The sequence below is a fragment of the Symphalangus syndactylus genome, chromosome 8 (genome assembly GCF_028878055.3).
Source record: "Symphalangus syndactylus isolate Jambi chromosome 8, NHGRI_mSymSyn1-v2.1_pri, whole genome shotgun sequence".
NCBI lineage: Eukaryota > Metazoa > Chordata > Mammalia > Primates > Hylobatidae > Symphalangus > Symphalangus syndactylus.
In genome coordinates, this window is record NC_072430.2 from 85383075 (window position 1) to 85395236 (window position 12162).

Sequence of the window (12162 nt, forward strand, 5' to 3'; positions counted from 1 at the left end):
TTCATTTAACCTGCTAGGCATGGGAATGCCCGAGACCTTTGATTCACTGAGTCTCACAGTAAATGCTTCAGGAATATAAAGGAGTATTTTGTGTTGGTTATTTAACCTGGTGAGCAAGCAGGCATAGAGCCAGCCTTTCTAGGAGCAGTCCTGGGGGCAGAGATTTTATTCAAAAACTTGAGAATAGCAAAAGTAATCATTTCTCAGATCTGACAGACTCCTGAGTGCTATCTGTCATTCTTTGGGTCTCTGAAGGTTATTGCTCCACCACAAGCCTCCTACTATGTCCCTAGCTCTGGGGGCTATTTGCTCACAGATGAGTTCTTGTATTCTTCACCTGTAACATTTTGCTCTTGGCATCTTTTCTTCGGTTCCTGTCACCCTGTGACAACATCCACTAGCATAGATGTGGACCCCTAAAACACTCAATACATATCTGTGAACTGACCAACTGCCAAGAAATTTCTTTACAACAAAACCACTGAGTTCTATAGAGAGTGTAGCTGAGGTTGAGTAAGCTTATCTTTCTATTCCTTTTTCCCTTGTCCATTTTCATATGGTTGCAAAAATTCCTCATAGAAGGATGTATCCTTTGGATTTATCCAAGTGATTTGTTTTTTGGGGAGCAGAATAATATCCCATTGAGCTTACTAAAGAAAACTGCTGGCCGGGCGTGGTGGCTCACGCCTGTAATCCCAGCACTTTGGGAGGCAAAGGCAGGTGGATCACGAGGTCAGGAGATCGAGACCATCCTGGCCAACATGGTGAAACCCCATGTCTACTAAAAATACAAAAAATTAGCCAGGCATGGTGGCAGGCACCTGTAGTCCCAGCTACTTGGGAGGCTGAGGCAGGAGAATGGCATGAACCCTCAAGGCAGAGCTTGCAGTGAGCCAAGATCACGCCACTGCAATCCAGCCTGGGTGATAGAGCAAGACTCTGTCTCAAAAAATAAAAAGCAAAAGAAAACTGCTAAGCACATTTACAAACAAAACACCAGAATTAACATGTCACCAGCAAATTTACTCTTGGAGGTCAGCTCAGCACGTTAAGTGCCCTCTGTCAACTTCCAGGCTTGTCAATGGAAACAGAGCTCCAGTCTAGTGATAAGATTTGGCTCTGTGTCCCCATCCAAATATCACTGCGAATTGTAATCCCCTTGTGTCAGGGGAGGGATCTGATGAGAGGGGATTGAATCATGGGGGAAGACTTCCCCCTTGCTGTTCTTGTGATAATGAGTGAGTTCTCAGGAGATCTGGTTGTTTGGAAGTGTGTGGCACTTCTCCCTTCATGTCTCTCGCTCTCCTGCTCCGCCACGGTAAGATGTGCTTGCTTCTCCTTCGCCTTCTGCCATGATTGTAAGGTTCCTGAGGCCTCCTACCCATGCTTCCTGTATGGCCTGCAAAACTGTGAGTCAAATAAACCTCTTTTGTTCAAAAATTACCCAGTCTCAGGTAGTTCTTTATAGCAGTGTTAAAATGGACTAATACATCTAGTTACCTCTACTACCCAGGCCTTACTCGTGAATAGAAGAAGGCAAAAATCATACTTCTTAGCATTTTATTACCACAAACTCTGTACATTTATGTTGTGTTGAATGGGAGATGCTACAGAATGAGAAGCCAAATGCAAACCTGGCCTTTATGGCAGGAAAATCCCCTAGGGTAGGAATTCTGGATCATCTTACCAGGAGAAGCAGCCAGAGAAAAGGAGAAGCAGTGTGAGCTGTGACTTTAGGCAAGTATCTTGGCTCCTCTGGGCCTCAGTTTCATCTTCTGTTGAGAAAATGGTTGTTAAGTGGTACCTTATTTTAGACTTATTATGAAAATTTTCAAACACACAGAGAAGTAGAAAAAGGGTGCAATGGACATCCATATACACACCATCTGGGTTCCACAATTGCTAGCATTTTGCCATATTTGCTTCACTAATGCATGCATATCTATCTAAAATGTGCCAAGCCATTTTAAAGTGAATTTTAACTGTCAGGGCATTTCATCGTAAATACTTCAGCTTGTATATTCAGAAATTGACGACATTTTTCCACATAACCATAGGGACATTCACAGGATGATTCTAGAGTCCTCCTATCTCGGGGTGTCTTAGACATCGTTTTTACCAGACATATGTGAGGAGATAAATAGGAGCAGAGACAGATGTACCATGAAGCGTATGCAACTTTAACTTCAAGACTTCTCACTTATTGACAAGGAAAATGATCTTAGCCGTAACTGGCTAAGACCATTATCTCTTTTCAGTCTGGCTTCTCCTCCCTTACACCCCAACCTCCTATATACACACATCCCCATATCAGGCAACATAGGGAGGGCTGTGAACATTTTTGGGATTCCATATAAAGAAAGATTGGATAAATAATTTTTTTTGCCATCACTGCTGTGCATAGTGAGATTATGGCTAGCTCTTCAGAGGTACAAATGACTTCTAAGAATACTCTTACTATCCATGGGTAGAAGTCTTAAAACACCATCCTGCAGTGCCTGGTGCTGGAAATGTGAGGTATGGAAGAAACACGTAGATGGACATGAATGGAACTGCAGTGAATCTGGGAAAAGATATCCAGTCAGTAGATATGTAAACTAGAAAGGTGAGGGTTTGGTTGTCACACATGGCTAATGAAAATGCAAGTTCTTTCCTGTCAGGAATATACTGGTTAACATAACGCATACAGTTAAATATGCACTATACATACTATTTGAGGAATTGCACAAAATATAGTTTATCATAATAATCAGAAAACCTGTTGTTGTGCTACACTGAATGCCTCTGAATGAGATGCTGCATGTTTTATACATCTAAACACGTTCTAGAGAATCTCACTCATTTTTACCTAAGGAAGTTTGGCAGCTTCAGAGAAAGTATGCAACATTTTCAGTGGCACTGTGAAATGTAAACATAATATGTTAATGAAGTAAATATGGCAAAATGTTAACAATTGTTGAATCCAGGCAGTGGGCACATGGATGCATACTGTGCTATTGTTCCATATTTGAAAGTTTTCATAATGAAAAGTTAAAAACACCACTCTGTAAAATCCATTTACTTTGTAGGAGAGGAAATGAGCACATATATCAATAAGTTGATATACGTGGTAAAAAAGGAATTTGATTATACAGTCACACTGGCTCATACTACAGGGTGGCATTTCAAGAATGCATTTGGTTTGCTATAGTGTATAACTTAATTTCAGTTTAATTTTGTATGTTTTTCATGATTGTTCATCAGCTCAACATTCAAATATGACTGAAATGAAGTATGTTGATGGAATCCAAAAAAACAAAGTAAAAGACAGAAGACTGGCAGAAGCTTCAAAATGCCAAAAACTCACTTAGCATATTGTAATGAAATTTAGAAGCTCAGATGTCAAAATCAATGAAAAATTTTCTGTTATCAACTAAAAAATAACCTTTTAGTCATACAGAAGCAAAGACTAAATCTACATTCTCTATAACATTGTAAAATCATTATCATATGGAGAAGCAATCAAAGAGTATGCAGCCAAAAAAACTGGGGAAAATAAAGTTGTGTCAGGTGGTTAATTACTGAAATACATTTTCTTGAATTTTTGATATCTATGCTATTTTCTAACTTTTCAATTATGTAGCTTGTTGCATTTTTAACTTTTCAATTATGTAGCTTGTAGCGTTTTTCTCATTGAAATTAATATTTACCTTTGTAGTTTTGAATTTATAATTTTGTAATCTTAAAGAGGGCTGAAAAATTTTATACACTCAAGGTGCCAAGATTGATCACTGGTTATCACTCTAGATTTCATACAAAATGTAAATAGAAAAATTGTGTTTCTACTCTTCTTAAGCTTATTTTTTTCTAGTAGCAAATGTATAATATTAAAGCTAATGTAATATTAGAAATTCAAATATTTTAATATTTTAGTGAGGAAACTAAAGCTCAAAAAACTGACAACATTTTCCAAGTCAGATCAGTTGGCAGCAACACACAATAATCATGGTTCAGGGCTCCTGATTCCTGTCTCCCGTTCTTTTCATCATATTATGTGGTCACTCTTTAGTTAAAGAAATGTGTTATAAAACAGAATGCTCAAAATATGGCATTGATGGCCGGGCGTGGTGGCTCACGCTTGTAATCCCAGCACTTTGGGAGGCCGAGGTGGGCGGATCACGAGGTCAGGAGATCGAGACCACGGTGAAACCCCGTCTCTACTAAAAATACAAAAAAATTAGCCGGGCGTGGTGGCGGGCGCCTGTAGCCCCAGCTACTCGGAGAGGCTGAGGCAGGAGAATGGCGTCAACCCGGGAGGCGGAGCTTGCGGTGAGCCGAGATTGCGCCACTGCACTCCAGCCTGGGTGACAGAGCAAGACTCCATCTCAAAAAAAAAAAAAAAAAAAAAAAAAAATGGCATTGATGAGATGACTCTGTGAAGTTCTTACTATTAATTTACTCAACCACTAACTTATCCATCAACCATTCAGTGAGCACTGGGCATTCACAGGTGGCTCCTGACCACATAGCCCCTGACCTTACGCAGCTCAAAGGAGCAGACTAATACAGACTAGTAGACTAATACAGAAAAATGTTGCAAGATGCATAGTAATTATACACATTGGAAATCCACCAGGGAAAGAATGTGAATCTTCTGATCCATAATATTATTTGTGCCCCTACATATTCTTTGGGGATATGTAGGAGGGCTGGTTCTGGCTCCATCTGCCACCATAGAAATAATCTCTCTATCGTATCTCACTGTCCTTCCAACCACACACACACTCTATTCTTACTCTAATTCTTACTGTAATTCACCACACACACTCTGTTCTTACTCTAATTCTTACTGTAATTCACCACACACACTCTGTTCTTACTCTAATTCTTACTGTAATTCACCACACACACAGTCTGTTCTTACTCTAATTCATACACTCTATTCTTACTCTAATTCTAATTCAGCACACACACACACTATTGTTACTCTAAGTGAAGAGTATTGGAAATAACTTTACTTCTGAATCCTCCACTACATGCACGCGCGTGCGCACACACACACACACACACACACACGCTATTGTTACTCTAAGTGAAGAGTATTAGAAATAACTTTACTTCTGAATCCTCCACTACATGCATGCGCGCGCGCACACACACACACACACACACACACACACAGAGAGAGAGAGAGAGAGAGAAAGAGAGAAATTTATTAAATTGGATCATGCAATTTTGGAGTCTGAAGACCTGATAACCAGGAGGGCCAATAGAGTATGTTCCAGTACAAGTCCGAAGGCAGGAGAAGACCTGTGTCCCAATTCAAAGACCATCAGGCAGAGAGAATAGATTCTCTCTTTCTCAGTCTTTTGGTCTATTAATGCCTTCAAGATATTGGACGAGACCTACATTGGAAGAAAATATGCTTTACTCTGTCTATTAATTCAAATAGTAATCTCACCCAGAAACATTCTCATAGACACACTTAAATAATACTTAAATAACTGGGTACCTGTGGCTTGGTCAAATTTATACGTGAAATTAACCATTACATCCATCTTTCTTCTCTTCTTCTTGACATCTTTCTTCATTGCTACCTTAGATTAGGGCTCTGCGGAAGCAGACTCAGATGAGAATTTGTGGAAAAGTAGTTTATTAAGAAATATTCCCAGGGGAAAAAAAGAAGAGGAACAGACAGTGGGACTGGGAAGGAGAGGAGGCCAAGCCAGGGTGGATTAAGCCAAGTTCCAGTGAGATGAAGAAGCTCTGGAGGCACGCAGGCCATCACCCTGGCGGGTGCTGGGTAAATGGGCTATTTACACCCACACAAGTCCCATTAATGGTAAGGATATAAGTTTTCAGCTACTTGCTGTTCTCTGTCCACAGCAATCATAGGCTCTGGCAGCCAGAGAGTAGCCCTCTGAGGAAGTATCACAGGTATGGCTTTTGAAAATGGAAGCACCATATCCAGGCAGATCAAAAGAGATCTGAGAGAGTTGAGAGGAACACAGGCAGCATGTGCTGCAGTCGTCATCATCTTAGTAATAGCCACAATAATCTCAATGTCATCAAAGACTCTGCACGAGACCCTGGACTCCATATTTTCCATATATGATACTAGCAGTCAATCGTCACATCAGATTTATTATAATTAATACAATCTCCATTCTACAGAGGGGAGGAATGGGGCTCAAAGGAAGATAAGTGACCACAGGAACAGCCAGTGCTGATACAGTCTTTCCCACCCCCAGATGCTGCCAATTCCTTGTCCCATGTCGCTGCCCACTCCCTCAAATTATCTGCTGAAAATACCATGTACTTGCCATGTGTATTAGTCTGTTCTCATGCTGCTAATAAAGACATACCTGAGACTGGGTAATTTATAAAGGAAAGAAGTTTAATGGACTCACAGTTCCACATGGCTGGGAAGGCCTCACAATCATGGCAGAAGAGGAAGGGAGAGCAAAGAAATGTCTTACATGGTGGCAGCCAAGAGGGCTTATGCAGGAGAAGTCCCCTTTATAAAACCATCAAATCTCATGAGACTTATTCACTATCATGAGAACAGTACAGGAAAAACCCACCCACCCATGATTCAATTACTTCCCACCGGCTTCCTTCCATGACAAGAGAGGATTATTACAATTCAAGGTGAGATTTGGGTGGAGACACAGAGCTAAACCATATCATCATATAGGATAATTGGATAGAATGCCAACATGTCCATGTGTGGTAGAGAAAATGTTTCATTACTTATAGTTGTGCTCACATATATTTTGTTAAGTGCCTAGGACATAACCCTGCATTCATTCAAAACCCTCCTGATATTGATGAAAAGTAATGCAGGTCTAAGCTGCCAAACAAAAACATCTGCAATTGCTCTAAAAGTTTATTTTTTAAAGCTACTTAAAAGATGCAGTAGTTGGCCGTCATGGAACTTTTTACACCCAATTTTACACTCTGGGTTTCAGAAATTTGCTGAATATAAAACAAGTCTTTAGACTACCGAGTGTAGTGCTATTTTTTTAGTAACAAGACACAGTATTTCCAGATTTAGCCATTCACTACTAAGTGTAAAGAACAAGTGGTGGAAAATTCTGTGTGTAAGCTATAAGTGCTAAGAACGTCCTGTGGTGGGGAGTCATATAACTTCACCTCCTAAAGGCTCTCAAAGAGACAGCTGCATGTTTTTTAAACAAAAATAAATGGATTTGTATACTCCACTACTCCAGAGTTAGCAATTACTTTGAGTTCTTCATTAAAAATGCATATAAGTGAAGACATAATTAGGAAGATTTAGGAAGCTTTGTGTTTTCTGTAGTTATTTAATGTTTTGCAAAAGGAATATTGTCAAAAAAATTTACTGTTTCTCAATGTTAATTTTGAAAGTGGCTTAGTAAGGGATAGTTGAACCAAACCACAGCATTGTTTTAGGGTGGATATCAGGTGGTTTTTCTTGGTGAGTGATTTCCTCGCCTATCATAAATTAGTATTTTCAGCTTCTGAGATTTCTCAAAGAATTGAACAACAGAAAATTTATTTAAAGTGATATCTTTCAAAGTAAAGCTTTCTAATTATGTGGGGGAAACCAGAAATTTGATAAATGTGCACAGTTGTACAATATTGAATATGTTTAAAAGATAGTCAGAATTCTTTCTTATTAATTTTCACCTTGCATTTTAACACATTTGCCTTCTTTTATTGTAGTGTCTAGCATTATTTTCCATAGAGAAATGCACTCCAGGAATGCTTCAGCCTGTGTGGGTATATTTAAAGTTACCTTATAATGATGATGAGATGAATTCATGCAGTAATTAGGAGAAAGATAGCTTGAGGCACCTAAATTATGTGGCTCCAACTGGCCTTCTTTTGGAAAACAGAGCTAAAAAAGGTTATCATCTTCATTTTGTGAATGTTTTTTATTTAAAAGGAAAGCAATGCTCATAAAAGTTTTATAGACTAGAAGAAGAGCAAACTATTTCAATACAAGTTCCTTTAATTTTCAGGCATATTTATTTTGGTTTCCTTCTGGACACTGGTGAATGATGGTTATTGTTTTCACACAATGGTATCATATGTATGTGACTTCTGACCCTGGAGACAAACCCTCCACACACATACAGTAGCAAGGGACCCACACAGTTTTTTTCTCCTATCCCAAGGAATCTCTCCTCCCCCTCTTGGTCTTCCCGGAGCCATCTACCTCTTTCCTCCCCTCCCCATCACCCAGCAGAATCTCTTTAGGGAGAGAAGGAAAGGATTTCAAGTATCTCTAAGCAAGGAATTTAGAAATCCGCTTAGGCTGGGCACGGTGGCTCACACCTGTAATCCCGGCACTTTGGGAGGCTGAGGCAGGCGGATCACCTGAGGTCAGTAATTCAAGACCAACCTGGCCAACAGAGTGAAAGCCTGTCTCTACTAAAAATACAAAAATTAGCCGGACATGGTGGTGTGTGCCTGTAATCCCAACTACTTGGGAGGCCGAGGCAGGAGAATCACTTGAACTCAGGAGACGGAGGTTACAGTGAGCCAAGATCGCACCATTGCACTCTAGGCTGGGCAACAAGAGCGAAACTCTGTCTCAAAAAAGCAAAAAAGAAAAGAAAAGAAATCTGCTTAGCAGCTGAAAATCTGAGGGCAGAAGAAAGGAAAAATACAGTCATGTGCTGCATATCAATGTTTCGGTCAACAACAAACTGCATATACAATGGCGGTCCCCTAAGATTATAATGGAGCTGAAACATTTCTATCACTAGGGACATGGTAGCCTCATAGTACAACACATTACTCAAGTGTTTGTGGTGATACTACTGTAAACAAACTTATTGCAATACCAGTAGTATAAAAGTCTAGCACATTTAATTCTGCATAGTATATAATACTTGATAATAAAAGGTTAGGTTGTTGGCTTATGTATTTATTATGCTTTTTATCATTATTAGCATGTACTGCTTTTATTTATTTAAAAGTCGTTGACTGTAAAACAGCCTCAGGCAGATCCTTCAGGAGGCATTCCAGAAGAAGAAGGCATTGTTATCATAGGAAATGACAGCTCCATGCATGTTATTTCTCCTGAAGACCTTCCAGGGGGACAAGAGGTGGAGGTGGAAGATAGTGATATTGATGATCCTGACCCCATGTAGGCCTAGGCTAATGTGTTTGCTTTGGTCTTCATTTTAAGTGAAAAGTTTAAAAGTATAAAGATGAAATTTTAAAAATTGAAAGAAGCTTATAGAAAAGATATAAATAAAATATTTTTGTATACCTATACAATGTGTTTTGTTTTAAGCTGTGTTATTACAAAAGAGTCAAAAGGTTTTAAAAATTACAGCTTATTTAAAAATTAGGGTGAGCTGAGGTTAATTCATTATTGAAGAAAGAAAAGTTTTAAAAATAATGTCGTGTAGCCTACCTGCACAGTGTTTATTAGGTCTACAGTAGTGTACAGTAGTATCCTAGGCTTTTACATTCACTCATCACTCACTCACTCACTCTCCCAAAACAACTTCTAGTCCTGCAGGCTGCATTCGGGGGTAAGCGTCCTATGCAGGCATAACATTTTTAAATCTTTTATATCATATTTTCACTGTACCTCTTCAATATTTAGCTATATTTAGATACATAAATACTTAACCATTGTGTTAGAATTGCCTTCATTATTCAATACAGTAACATGCTGGACAAGTTTGCAGCCAAAGGAGCAATAGGCTATACTGCATAGTCTAGGTATATATAGGCCATATCATCTAGGTTTGTCTAAGAATATTCTGTGATATTTGCACAATGATGAAGTCACCTAACAATGCATTTCTCAGAACGTATCCCCATGGCTGCCTGACTGTATGTGAAAAAAAAATGATTCAGTGAAATTTTTTAGAATATACTGTTCTCTTTTGTCCCCACCTATGATATTTTACTATGAAGTTTTCATCTTCTAATGCAGTATATCAGTAACAGTCTCTCAACCCATTTTCCCTCTTTCTTACTTTTTTGGGAGTCACAGACTTCGGCTGGATGGAGTTCAGGGAGACAGAGCTCTGGCCAACCCCCAAAGCAGAACCTATGCAGGAGGGCATGGCGTCCACATTGCCTCATCCGAGGCAAAACTACAGCTATGTCAGGAGGGCATGGTAACACCTGAGTAATACTTTATATCTTCCTCACCACCTTGCTAAAGAGAAGCCAGTTTTACACACAGTGATATGTAAGTGCTTCTTTTTTATAATTTGGTGAGGATCACCTTACTAAAGTGAGGATTTACTCACTTTGGCAATATAACATGTTTATTAATTTTTAAGCACAGAAAACTAATTTTAAAAATTTTCTTACCTTTAAGAATACAGATCACGGTTTCAAAAACATTTTCAGTTGGAAACCTTTGGGTAGGAAAACTGCAGTAATGAGCAAAAGGGATAAAAAGGTAAAACATGTGCAAAACAGATGTTGCACTTAATTTCATGCCAGAACAAATTAAAAATCAGAATCGTGCTTTGTGATTTAGACGATGGACAATCTATACAGATGTGTGTAGGCTGAAAAAAATTCTCTTTGTGAAACTGGACATTTTTAAATTGTGAGAACTTACTTTCTAAAATCAACTGGGTTCAACTACTAAAACAGAAATCTCTTCCTTTGTTTGGAGATTGTCAACAGTATCCAAACCTTGACATTAGATCAGCACCACATGGAATGAAAATAACTTTGAGGTTCATGCATCAAATGTAAAAACATGATTTAAAAATTTGAGAACATTTTCATAAAGAAGAGTAAGATTCATATAATATATGGTAATCTAAAATGTATTAAAACATACGAATTGGGCATCAATTAAGTTAGAAAGAACTATGTTAGAACACCAGGCAGGTGGTCAAAATTATAATGAAAAGAAATAAAAACACAGATAGTATGGAAGAGGCAGCCTGTAAACATCAAAACAGTGTCAGAGTCACAGAGTCATTGCCTGGTAGAGATGCTTGCAGGGTTTTTTTTAAATGTAATTTAAGTGTTTCCACCCCAATGAGGAGATTTTAATGTAGTTATGATACATTTGAATTAATATCTTAGAGATTTCAAGTATCTTCTTCATAACCATCATCATTAGACAAGAATAGAAGTTTTTAGATTTGAGGTCTATTTGCTTTCCAGAGGATCTGTAGATGGCTACAGAGGGTCTCTGACTCCCTTACAATTGTATAAAATCATATATATCTAACTATATATCTCTATATCTCTATATCTATCTATCTATATCTACATATCTCTATATATCTCTATATCTCTCTATATAGAGATATAGAGATAGATATAGAGATATATAGATATCTAGTTATATATCTATATAGATATCTATATAGGTATATATAGATATCTATATAGATATATAGATATCTGTATAGATATATAGATTAGATAGATATATAGATATATACATATATATACATATATAGATATATAGATATATATAGATATATAGAGAGGGTACATAACTTTCATACATTCTTATGAGGGTTCCATGACTTCTCAAACATTAAGAAACTTGGAAAAAGCAGAGCTCTACTAATAGGAGACATGTCGATTTATCTTACATAAAAATGACCCGTACAACCCAGAAAAGCTTTGCAAACAGCCAAAGTGTAAAACGAATTAAATGTTGTGTTTATCCCTTCAGAAAAGTGCAGCACAACAACTCCAGTCATACAGTTTTTACTTACATGAATATTTTAGAAATCCAGCTATTTGTCATCAGACACTCTGTCTTTAGAATTTGAAAAATTTCAAGAGCCATGGGAACTAACCATAGGTTATATTATGTTGTATATTACTGGCAAGTACTCAATAAAGAGCTGGCAAGAGACAGTAAATGAAAAATAAATATGTGGCTCAATCTGATGGTCAAGGGACAATAACACAGATAACAAGGAGGGATTAGGTCAAGCATATATTGTGGGTTGTAAAGCACCTGATTTCATGTAATTCAACTTATCAATATTCATGAGTACTTATGATATGCAAAACACTGTGTTTCTGGTGAGAAAAAAAACTAAACTTGAAACTTAGTAATGTTATAATTTTTCTTGTTTTAACCCAAGAATAACTTGTCAAATCAATGAGGAGGTTATGATTTGGGCTTTGTTGGTTTTTCACCAATAAGACGATGATAGCAAGCAAGAACCACAGTGTGGT

General features: G+C 38.0%; 1 protein-coding gene and 1 long non-coding RNA gene across 3 annotated transcripts in view; both read left to right on the forward strand.

Moving 5' to 3' along the window:
- ITGA4 (integrin subunit alpha 4) overlaps nt 1-12162 on the forward strand; it is a 434521-nt gene that overhangs the window by 150477 nt on the left and 271882 nt on the right. The gene's annotated exons all lie outside the window — the stretch shown is intronic.
- Nucleotides 9753-12162, forward strand: part of LOC134737461 (uncharacterized) — a 73515-nt gene continuing 71105 nt past the window's right edge. Inside the window, exon 1 of the long non-coding RNA XR_010122380.1 lies at nt 9753-10183. This is a non-coding gene — a long non-coding RNA (uncharacterized lncRNA). The remainder of the gene's footprint in view (nt 10184-12162) is intronic.